This window comes from Elaeis guineensis, chromosome 9, assembly GCF_000442705.2.
Source record: "Elaeis guineensis isolate ETL-2024a chromosome 9, EG11, whole genome shotgun sequence".
In the NCBI taxonomy this organism is placed as follows: domain Eukaryota; kingdom Viridiplantae; phylum Streptophyta; class Magnoliopsida; order Arecales; family Arecaceae; genus Elaeis; species Elaeis guineensis.
In genome coordinates, this window is record NC_026001.2 from 10,919,631 (window position 1) to 10,931,528 (window position 11,898).

The window sequence follows — 11,898 nt, forward strand, 5'->3', positions numbered from 1 at the left end:
TATCAAATTATTTATATTTATATTTTTAATTTTAAAATATAAAAAATAAAAATAATAAAATTTGATATGTGACATTACGGGAGATTATCCCATAATCTTACGTATCAACACAAATACCACCTCTAATATCCATGTTTACTATTATTATATAGATTTTTTATTTTTTTATTATATTATTTTTTATTTTTTTATCATACTGCATTCTCCAAAATTAAGATGGGTTCTAAATTTTGTTTCCTCAAAAAGTTTGAAACTAATCTGCTTCTGATTGAAGTTTTCTTTTTTTTTCAAGTACTTTGAAATTTTAAGTTTTAAACTGAAATCTAAATTAAAAAAAAATACGATAGGGACACATGGTACACTATAAGAATACTCTATAATCTGATGTATCAATATGAAATATCACTTTTGATATCTATTTATTATATTATTATTATTATATAGTTATAGATTTAAAATATTCTTCATTTTTTTTACCATACCATTCTTTATTTTTTATCATACTATTTATATTTATATTTTTATTTAAAAAATATAAAAAATAAAAAATAAATTTTGATACGTGGTATTGTAGAAAATTATCCTATAATTTTATGTGTCAATACAGAATACCACTCCTAATATTGTGTATCGCTTTTCTATTATTATATAGATAGATATAGATAGATTTAAAATTTTTTTTATTTTTTTATCATATTATTTATATTTATATTTTTAATTTAATTAAAAAAATAAAAAATAAAAATAAATATACGATGTTGTGGGAGGATAATCTTATATGTCAACATAAAATATCATTCTAATATTTATATATTATTTTATTATTATTATATAGATGGGATATATAATGGTCAAAAATTTATAAATTTAAATTAAATTAATTTATTAGATGAATCCAAATTTTTATTCAAATTTGATATTATAATAAATAAATAATTTAATTTAATTTATAATAAATTAAAATAATTTAGATAGATTAAATACTTAAGTATTATCTGGTTCAAAGGTTGGCAAACAGCACTTGACCTGTTGATGTGGTGTACTTTTGGGATCTTCTCTCTGTTTGCGTGATTATAGATTTGGGTTTTGTTCTGGCATATGGTGTATATGAATATGGGGTTCGTATTGAGATATCACGTGCTAGGATTGATGTGATAAGTTGTGTTGGTATCTTACACCTAATAATTGCTTCTGTGGGCAGACGTCCCACACGGGTGCATGCAAACATGCGCATCCTTTTCTCCTACTTACTGTTATTAATAGCACTCGTCCGGTGGTTTACGGACTGACAACGGCAACCACATGTGAAAAACAGACCAGTTGATGGAGCCCACCGATAAAAGATAGTTTTTATTTATATATGATCGCATGTATTTCCAAATTCCAATTAGACCAAATATTCTGGATATTGTTCGTATGATTTTTTTTGCTTGCTTTGATCAAATTCTGGCATTTTTTCCACTCTCCACTCTTTGATCCAGAGATTGATAATTTTGCTAGAGCTCCAGGTTGTCTTGGTTGATATTTGTTATCTTGGCCATAGATTAGAACTATTTATAATTTAATTTTAGATTAAAAATCGATCTAAATCAGACCAAATCGTATCGATCAGTTTGATTCTTGATTTTTATTTTTAAAAATTTTAATTTTTGATTCAAATTGATTAAAAATAAAAATTCAAAAATTAAATCAAAAATTATAATTATAATTTAAATTTATATTATTTATTATGTTAAGAACCGTTAGTTATATAGATAGATGATTGGATATTTAGATTTGATCTATTATTATAATTTACTATAATACTTGATTGTTTGTTTGTATTGTAGATAATATAATTTTTGATATATTATATTTTATTTATTATCAATTTATTATTTATCAAATATAATATACTATTACTTATCAATTATTAATTTTTAATGTAAAAAATTATCAATCAGATTTAACAGATTCTGAGTTTAATTAAATATAATATAATAAACTAACAATGAATCGACAATAATTATTAGAGTATATTATATCAAAAATAGATAATTAAAAATAAAAAAAATATTAAAAAAATCAAAAAATCGAACCAAATCGAATCGAAATTTTCAATTCAGTTTCGATTATTCGGATCAATTTTCGGTTTTCATTTTTTTGTTATTCGATTTTCGGATCGGATCGATTCGGATTGGGTTTAGTTGGTTAAAATCGAATGAACAGCCCTAGCCATAGCCACTTTACTACACTATGTGCATGTTTTTGAGTACATTTGTGCTCATCAAAAATAATTTTTGATTTAAAAATAAATTTTTGGATAAATTATGTCTGTAGTCCTTAAACTATATCAGATTTTTTAAAATCATCCCTAAACTATAAAAATCTAAATTTTAGTCTCCGAATTTTTTGAACCGCTTTAATGTTGCCCTTCGTCAATTTTCGATGTCTTTCTTGCATCGAAAATCCTATGTAGCAGTCATCGGTGCTTATATGGCAGTCACCAGTACTGATCTGAAATTAAAAAAATAATATATTATTATTATTATTATTTATAAATTTGATGCTTAAAAAATAATATTGTATTATTATTTTTATTTTTTTCATTCTTCTTCTTCTCCTTCCTCCCAACCGACCACTCCAGCCGTACCCCCGCCCGCCTTGGCGCACCTCCTTCGACTGCACCCCTACCCACTCTAGCCGCAACCCCTCTGACTGCACCCCTGCCTACCCCAGCCCCCCTCTCCTTACTCCCCTTCGGCCTCCTCTTCGGTGTTGAGGGTGAACGGTTGGTCATCATGGTTTAGAATCCTACTGTAGGCGATCTCTGATGATGATGAGGATAGAAGAAGGGCGAAGGAGGCGAGCCGCGACAAGGTGAAGAGAGGGAGATTGGAGGGGAGGAAGGACACAAGGGCAACCATGCGGACCCATCGCAGAAGAAAGAAAAAAAAAAACTCCTCCCTCTTCTGTTCGGTGGAAACAGAAAACCTCCTTTTTCCTCTTCTTCGACGCTCTCTCTCCTTCTCTCTCCCCCTCTTTGCCTCTCTCATGCGTGCTCACTTTCTCCCTCCTCTGTTTTGGTAGGAACCAAAATCGGATGTGTGGCGGGGGAGGTGCCGGGGCAGGCGGGGGGGGGGGTATGCGTCGGGGCGAGTGTTGCTCCTTGGATTGATTTTGATGATTACAAATTATTTGAAGGGGTACTATTGATTTTCGCTTGAAAAAGACTTATTGCACTTCAGGAGCAAAATCATAATTTTACCAAAATCCTGATTTGAAAGCATCAAATGATAGAACAAAAGATTTGTGATCCATTAGTGAAAATTTTATTATTTTTGGACTTGTATTTTAAAAGATATGCATGTTTGAAAAACATGAGTCGACTCATGGCACATGAGATGATTGGCACGCTGAATTCTTGGCCGGCACAAACTTGGCACACCCTGTGAGTCGATCCATGAGTCGACCCCCAAGGCATGAGTCGACCCATGAGTCGACCTCTGCGGGTTTTGGGCCAATTTTACTGAACCTTGCTTCCCATTTGATTTTCTGGTATTCTTCCAAAGAGGTCGACCCATGAGTCGACCCCCAGGCATGAGTCGACCCATGAGTCGACCTCTGTGACGGGATTGTTTTGCAACGGCTAGTTTTTAACCCATTTTAAGTGCTTTTAATGCTCATTTAATGTGGTCTAACGGCTCTATTTCAGCCCAGAATATTTTTCACTATTTCTTGAAGCTATAAAAGGGACAAATAGGTGGGAATCATTAAGAAGAGAGATTTTGAAAAAGAGAATTTCAAGCCAACTTTTCAGCCCTAAGCAAAAGCTCACTTAAAGCATTCAAGAAGCTTTTAATCCAAGCTCACCAACTCCTCAAGTGCACATTCAAGTCACCAACCACCTTGAGAAAATCAAAAAGAGTCTTCTTCTCTTTGAGTAAAGTGTATTTAAAGTCTTATTCGCTCATTAAAGGAGCTTTCTTTGTACTTACTTGTGCTATTCATTGTTATACTTTGCTTGAGTTATTATTTTTATTTTGGAAGGGTTCCAAAACAAGGGAAGGTTGATCCGAATCTTGAATCGGAGTGTATTGGATTGGCTTGTACCCGAAAAATAAGTGGACTAGCTTGGGATAGCTAGAGTCGGAGTTTTCGATGTTTGTATTTGGGTTGAATACAAAATTAGTGGATTGAAATTCTCAAGTAGGAGCTTGGAGAGTGGATGTAGGTGCAAGGTTGGCACCGAACCACTATAAATCCTTTTGTTTGTGTTGTGCCTAATTGCTCTTCTTTAACTCTTCATTATTCTCTTGCATTCTTGCATTTAGTCATTAGCCTTGAATTAACTTTACTCTCCCTATTTATTTAGCTATTGTCAAACATTAATCATAAGACATAAGTTAAGCTTAAAATTTTTTAGAAACCCAATTCACCCCCCCCTCTTGGGTTGCATAGCTGGGCAATAAGTGGTATCAGAGCCCGGTGCTCTAGCCCTACTTTAATCTAAACAATCAAAGAGCCAAAGATCTATGACAACTCAAGTCGGCACTTCTCTAACCGAGGGACAGTCCACTAACCGACCTCCTCTTTTCAATGGGTCTAATTACACCTATTGGAAAGCTCGGATAAAAATATTCATTCAAGCACTAGACTATGATATGTGGAGTATCATAGTGAACGGCCCTCACACACCCACTAAGATTATTGATGGTATGGAATCAGCCAAACCCGAAAGAGAGTGGGATGAGGTTGATAAGAAAATGGTCCAATTAAATGCTAGAGCTATGAATGTTCTATATTATGCTCTTGATGCTAACGAATTTAATCGCATTTCTACTTACTTGTCTGCTAAAGAAATATGGGATAGGTTAGAAGTAACCCATGAAGGAACCAATCAAGTAAAGGAGTCCAAAATCAACATGCTTGTGCATAAATATGAATTGTTTAAAATAGAGCATGATGAGTCCATAACTGATATGTTTACCTGCTTTACTAATATTATAAATGGTTTAAAGAGTCTTGGTAAGTCCTATACTAACAGTGAGCTTGTAAGAAAGATTCTCAGGTCCTTACCAAGAACTTGGGAAGCCAAAGTGACCGCCATCCAAGAAGCCAAGGACTTGAACATTCTACCCTTGGAAGAGCTTTTTGGATCATTGATGACTCATGAGCTGAGCATGAAGCAACATCAAGAGGAAGAAGTCAAAAAGAAGAGAACAATCGCCCTCAAATCCACAGCTCCACCAGATGAAGAAACTGATGACACTGAAGATGAAGAACAGGATGAAGAGATGGCACTCATTACCCGAAGATTCAAGAAATTTTTGAGAAAAAGAAAACAAGGGATGAGGAAGAGACCATTCACAAAAGGGGAATAGAGCAAAGAAAAGGAGAAAGACCAACCCCTTATCTGCTACGAATGCAAGAAACCGAGACACTTCAAGTCCGAATGCCCACAACTGAATAAGGGTCCCAAGAAGTACAAGAAGAAGGCCATGATGGCCACTTAGAGTGGGAGTGATGACTCAAGCTCCGAAGAGGAAGACTCGACTGAACAAGCCAACCTGTGCCTTATGGCACATGAAAATGAGGTAATTTCCGAAACTCCTGGTGACTTTACATTTGAAGAACTGCATGAAGCTTTTTGTGATTTAGTTGATGAACTAAAAAAACTAGGGATAAAGAACAAAGATCTAAAATCGAAAAATCAATCTTTATTAAAATAAAATGAAAGCATTTCAATTGAAAAATCTACCCTGTTTCAAGAAAATCAAAGTTTAAAGAATGAAATTGCTAAGTTAAAACCATTAGTTGAAAAATTCACCTTGAGTTCAAATAAACTTAATATGATTCTTGAAAATCAAAAGGCCGTGTATGATAAGGCTGGACTTGGCTATAACCCCTTGAAGAAATAAAAGTATCTAAAAAATATCTATGTAAACTCTTTAAGTAACAAGTCTTCTAATATTACATGTTTCAAATGTGGTAGAGTAGGACATAAGTCATACACTTGCTTCTCTAACACATCTGCAAACTCAAATATAAAGAAAATATGGATTCCAAAAGGAACCATTATGACTAACCAAAAAGGATCCAAGAAAGCTTGGGTACCTAAAACAAAAATTTGACTTTTGCTTGCAGGTGTGTCTAGCATCCCAAGGAGGAAACAGAAAATGATATCTTGACAGCGGATGCTCGAGACACATGACTGGTGATGAATCCCAATTCATCACTCTTGATGCTAAGAATGGAGGGATGGTCACCTTTGGAGACAATGACAAAGAAAAGATCATCGGTATAGGTAACATTGGTATCACTCCCTCCAAATACATTGAAAATATTTTGTTAGTAGATGGTTTAAAGCATAATTTACTAAGCATCAGTCAATTTTGTGATAAAGGATACAAAGTTGTTTTTGAATCTTCTGTTTGCATTGTAACTAGTCCTATTAATGATGGCATTAAATTTATGAGACATAGACATGGTAATATTTATATGGTAGATTTGAATGATCTATCCAAAATAAACATGCAATGCCTAGTATCCTTGAATGCCAAAATTAATGAGACTAGTTGGCTTTGGCATCGTAGGCTTGCACATATTAGCATGCATTCACTTTCAAAATTAATTAAGAAAGAATTGGTTCTTGGTTTGCCAAAATTGAATTTTGAAAAGGATAGAATTTGTGATGCATGCCAACTAGGTAAACAAACAAGAGTTTCATTTAAATCCAAAAATATTGTTTCAACCTCTAGACCTTTAGAACTTTTGTATATGGACTTATTTGGACCTACTAGAACTACTAGTCTAGGAGGAAAACGATATGATTTTGTAATTATTGATGATTACTCCCATTTTACTTGGATTTTCTTTCTGGCACACAAGGATGAAACTTTTCAAGTTTTCACTAAATTTTACCGAAAAGTCACTAATGAGAAAGGTTTTTCAATTCAAAATATTCGAAGTGATCATGGAACTGAATTTGAAAATCAAGACTTTGAAAAATTTTGTGATGAAAAAGGAATAGGCCATAATTTTTCTGCACCGAGGACACCCCAACAAAATGGGGTAGTAGAAAGAAAAAATAGAACCCTAGAAGAAATGGCCCGTACCATGCTATGTGAAAGCAACCGTCCAAGATACTTTTGGGCGGAAGCTATTAACACAGTATGTTATATTTTAAATCGTGCTTTGATTAGACAAATTTTAAAGAAAACCCCCTATGAGCTTTGGAAAGAAAGAAAACCTAATATTGCTTATTTTTATATTTTTGGTTGCCGATGTTTTGTATTAAATAATGATAAAGAAAGACTTGAAAAATTTGATGTAAAATTAGATGAAGCTATTTTTCTTGGTTACTCCTCCACTAGTAAAGCTTTTAGAGTTTTTAACAAAAGAACTTTAGTAGTAGAGGAGTCAATACATGTTGTCTTTGATGAATCTAACGATCTTCCTTTAAGGAAGAATGAAGGTATTGATGATGCAGATCCTCTTATAGAAGGAATGAAGGAGATCACTCTGAAGGATTCAACAATTCAAGATGATGAGGAACATGAAGACAAACAGGATGAGGAAGGTGAAGAACATCAAGAACAATCTCGAGGTACAAATGATCTACCTAAAGAATGGAGGTATGTTCACAATCACCCTAAGGAGCTAATTATAGGTGATCCTGAGCATGGGGTAAGAACTCGTTCTTCACTTAAAGATGTATTTAATCATGGTACTTTTGTCTCTCATCTTGAACCTAAAACTATTGAAGAAGCTGAAAATGATTATAATTGGATTAATGCAATGCAAGAGAAACTTAATCAATTTGAAAGAAATAACGTATGGACTTTAGTATCAAGACCTAAAAATTATTCAATAATTGGCACAAAATGGATCTTTAGGAATAAATTAGATGAACATGGAAATGTAATAAGAAATAAAGCAAGATTGGTTGCTAAAGGTTATAATCAAGAAGAAGAAATTGATTTTGATGAGATCTTTGCACCAGTTGCTAGATTAGAGGCCATTAGACTTCTACTTGCATATGCTTGCTTTATAAATTTTAAATTATTTCAGATGGATGTCAAAAGTATATTTTTGAATGGATATATTGCTGAAGAAATCTATGTAGAACAACCCCCAGGTTTTGAAAATCATGCTTTTTCTAATCATGTTTTTAAATTAAATAAAGCTCTATATGGTTTGAAACAAGCACCTAGGGCTTGGTATGATAGGCTAAACAAATTTTTACTAAATAATGGTTTTTCAAGAGGTAATGTAGACACAATCTTTTTCATTAAAAGAAATCAAAATGATATGTTAATTATACAGATATATGTTGATGACATTATTTTTGGATCTACTAATGAATTTCTTTGTCAAGACTTTGCTAAGCTCATGCAGAGGGAGTTCGAGATGAGCATGATGGGAGAACTTACATTCTTCCTCGGACTCCAAATCAAACAAACAAAGGAAGGAATCTCCATCATCCAAAGCAAGTACACAAAGGAATTACTCAAAAGATTTGGAATGGAGAACTCCAAAGCAATTGGCACACCCATGAGCCCTTCATGTAAGCTTGACAAAGATGAAGAAGGTAAAAGTGTAGACTTAAAATATTATAGAGGTATGATTGGCTCTCTATTATATTTAACTGCAAGTAGACCTGATATCATATTTAGTGTTTGTCTGTGTGCTAGATTTCAATCTAATCCTAAAGAATCTCATTTGAATGCTGTTAAAAGAATCCTTAGATATTTAAATGGTACTCAAACTCTAAGATTATGGTACTCTAAGGACTCATTAATTGATTTAATAGGATATTCAGATGCTGACTTTGCTGGATGTAGATTAGATAGAAAAAGCACTAGTGAAACTTGCCAATTTCTCGGAGTTAACCTAATCTCCTGGTTTAGCAAGAAACAAAATTCGATAGTACTGTCTACGACCGAGGCTGAATACATTACAGCCGGAAGTTGTTGTACTCAAATCTTGTGGATTAAGCAACAACTCGAAGATTTTGATATCAAACTTAATGAAACACCCATAAGATATGATAACACTAGTACCATAAATCTTACTAAAAATCTAATTCAGTATTCTAGGTCTAAACATATTGAAATCAGACATCATTTTATAAGAGAACATGTTCAAAACAAAGATATAATTCTTGACTATGTTTGTACTGAAAAATAATTAGCCGATATTTTTACAAAGACCCTAAGTGAAGATAGATTCTGTGAAATTAAGAGAGAGCTAGGAGAAGACTAAGTCTTTTTCATTTTTCTTTTTTTTTAATACTTTATGATTTGTGTGAGGCATCTGATTGTCCACGTAAGCATCGATTCGAATGAAAGAAGTAAACCAATGAGAGAAAATCGTCGGAAACCATCGGAAGGACAACATTAAAACGGTTTAGAAAGTTTGGAGACTGAAATTTAAATTTTTATAGTTTAGGAATCATTTAAAAAAATCCGATATAGTTTAAAGATTTCAAAGATAATTTATCTTAGATTTTTAGATATTTGATAATAATTCAAAAATAATTTTAAATTATATTAAAAAAAATTAAAAATATGATTTATGTAAAGTTGATCTCTTTTCACTTTCTGTAGATGCAGTCTCGCAAACCAAATATCATGTCAGTGAAATTTTTTTTATAAAAGAAATGCATTATCCCTCTATACCCCTCGTATATCTATTTCTTTTCAATTTTTATAAACATATCATGACTCTTCTTTTCCAACCCTAAACGTTCTGAACTCTCCTTGAGATAAATTTTTTAATTTTTTTTTAAAAAAGAAAAAAAATCACTAGAAAAACTCTATCATCCATCTTCTTCTTATCTTTTTCATTTTTATTGAAATATAAATTTAACTCATCATTATTCCCGATTTTCCTCTTCACAACGCCTTTGTTCTTTTCATCTCTCCTATTTTGATCAGAATCTTGCAAAGTACAGTTTCGTGCTTCTCTTCTTCTCCTATCTAAAATCAAGTACTAACCCTCTTGGTCTCACATTCATTTCCTTTTCAAGCGGCATCGCCAATAAAAAATACGGTAAGTTTTCTCTGTCCCCTCCCTCATTGTTACTTTTTTCTATCAATCCTCTCTAACATAGCTTTGAAGATCTAGATGTAGGAAAGTACCACAGGTTTGCAACATATATCCTATTATAATAGAGTAGTTTCGTCCCATTTTCGAACTAGGGCCAGTAGAGTCCACGATAATTTTTCATCCCCATGCTAGCCACATATTTTTTTTATAGAAAAATATATTATCACATGTTGTCATCATAGGATGCTCAGTATTGATGATGAATAATCCATCGCAATATTTTTTAATTTGAAAATAAATTAATTTATTTATCAAAATATCTGATTGATTTTTAGGCACTATTATACCATCAGTCATCATGTATTATTGAATTGAACAAATGACAGGACATGTGGTCCTTCAGACTTTCTTCCTAAAGATTTTTTAAATACATATCATTGAATACATCTGAAATTGCATTGCAAGATTGATGCTTCAAACAATCTCACTCTTTTATAAATACATAGCAGAACCTTTCAAAGGTTTGGTTGTGTAATCTCCCAATTACTAATGGCTCACATTTTAATAGCTCCATATCACTGCACCAGGAGTCAACACGATATCTTATTTTTGTATATCTAAATTATATATTTTTTTAATTTATTATTATCTTTATATATTATATAATGTACTGAACTATATTGGTGCTGTTGATGGAACACATGTTCGAATAGTAGTTCTTGTGAATAAGCAAATTTCATATATAGGAAGAAAATCTTATTATACATAGAATATTATTACTACATGTAGGTTTGATATGTGTTTTACATTTGTTTGGACTGGTTGGAAAGGCACTGCTCATGATACACGTATATTCATTGAGACTCTGTGAAGATCAGGCTTAAATTTTCCACATCTAAGAGGTGGTGAGTATAACAAATAAATTCAATAACAAACTTTAGAATTGGAATGAATAATTATTCTATTTGACATAATATTATTTATATTTTGATAAAAAAATATTATATTGTTGATGTTGGATATCCGAACATGAAAGGGTACTTGGCACATTATAGAGGAGAACGATCACATGTTCTATAATTTTGATGTAGTAGTCAACCATTATGAGGACCAAATGAGGTATTCAATCAAGCCCATACATCACTTCGAAAAATTATAGAGCGTACATTTGAAGTTTGGAAAAATAGATGGGCTATACTTAGCTGAATAATTTCATATAAGCTGGATGGTCAAATAAGAATTATTGTTGCTAGCATGGCAATTCATAACTATATTAGAAAGCATGCAAAGCATCATGAGAAGTTTGATAAAATAAATAATGATGATAACTATATACCATTTATTATGAGCGATCTTAACCATGAGGATATTATACAAGAGCCCATACCAAATATTGTGGCATAAGATGATAGGTTTATGGCTCAAGTACGTGATAGAATACATGATTTATTAATGAATAGTATTGGATGGATGTCTGATCAAGACACCATCTTCCAAGATCTTTTCGGTACTGCACGATGCAGCAGAAAGAAAGAAGAAATAAACAGAAAACAATCAAAATACATGGATCAGCTACAAAAGGGCTCACCTCTACGGGAAAAAGAAATTTTACAAGAGTAGATCTCATCCTCAACTCTCGTACACCCAATTTCTCTCTCACAAAAAGTTTTTCCTCACAAAAGCTCTCTCTCTTGGAAGACCCTCTGAACCTCTGAAGCGACCGCTGTCCGCTGTCCAAGAGCCCTGCTCCTCTCTACAGTATACGGCAGTTCTCTCTCCTTCGGATCTCTGGTCTTCACGCCGCACGGGTCTCTGTTCGTGAATAAAAAGCCACACTAGGAGACCATAGGTTACTGTTCCCGTGAA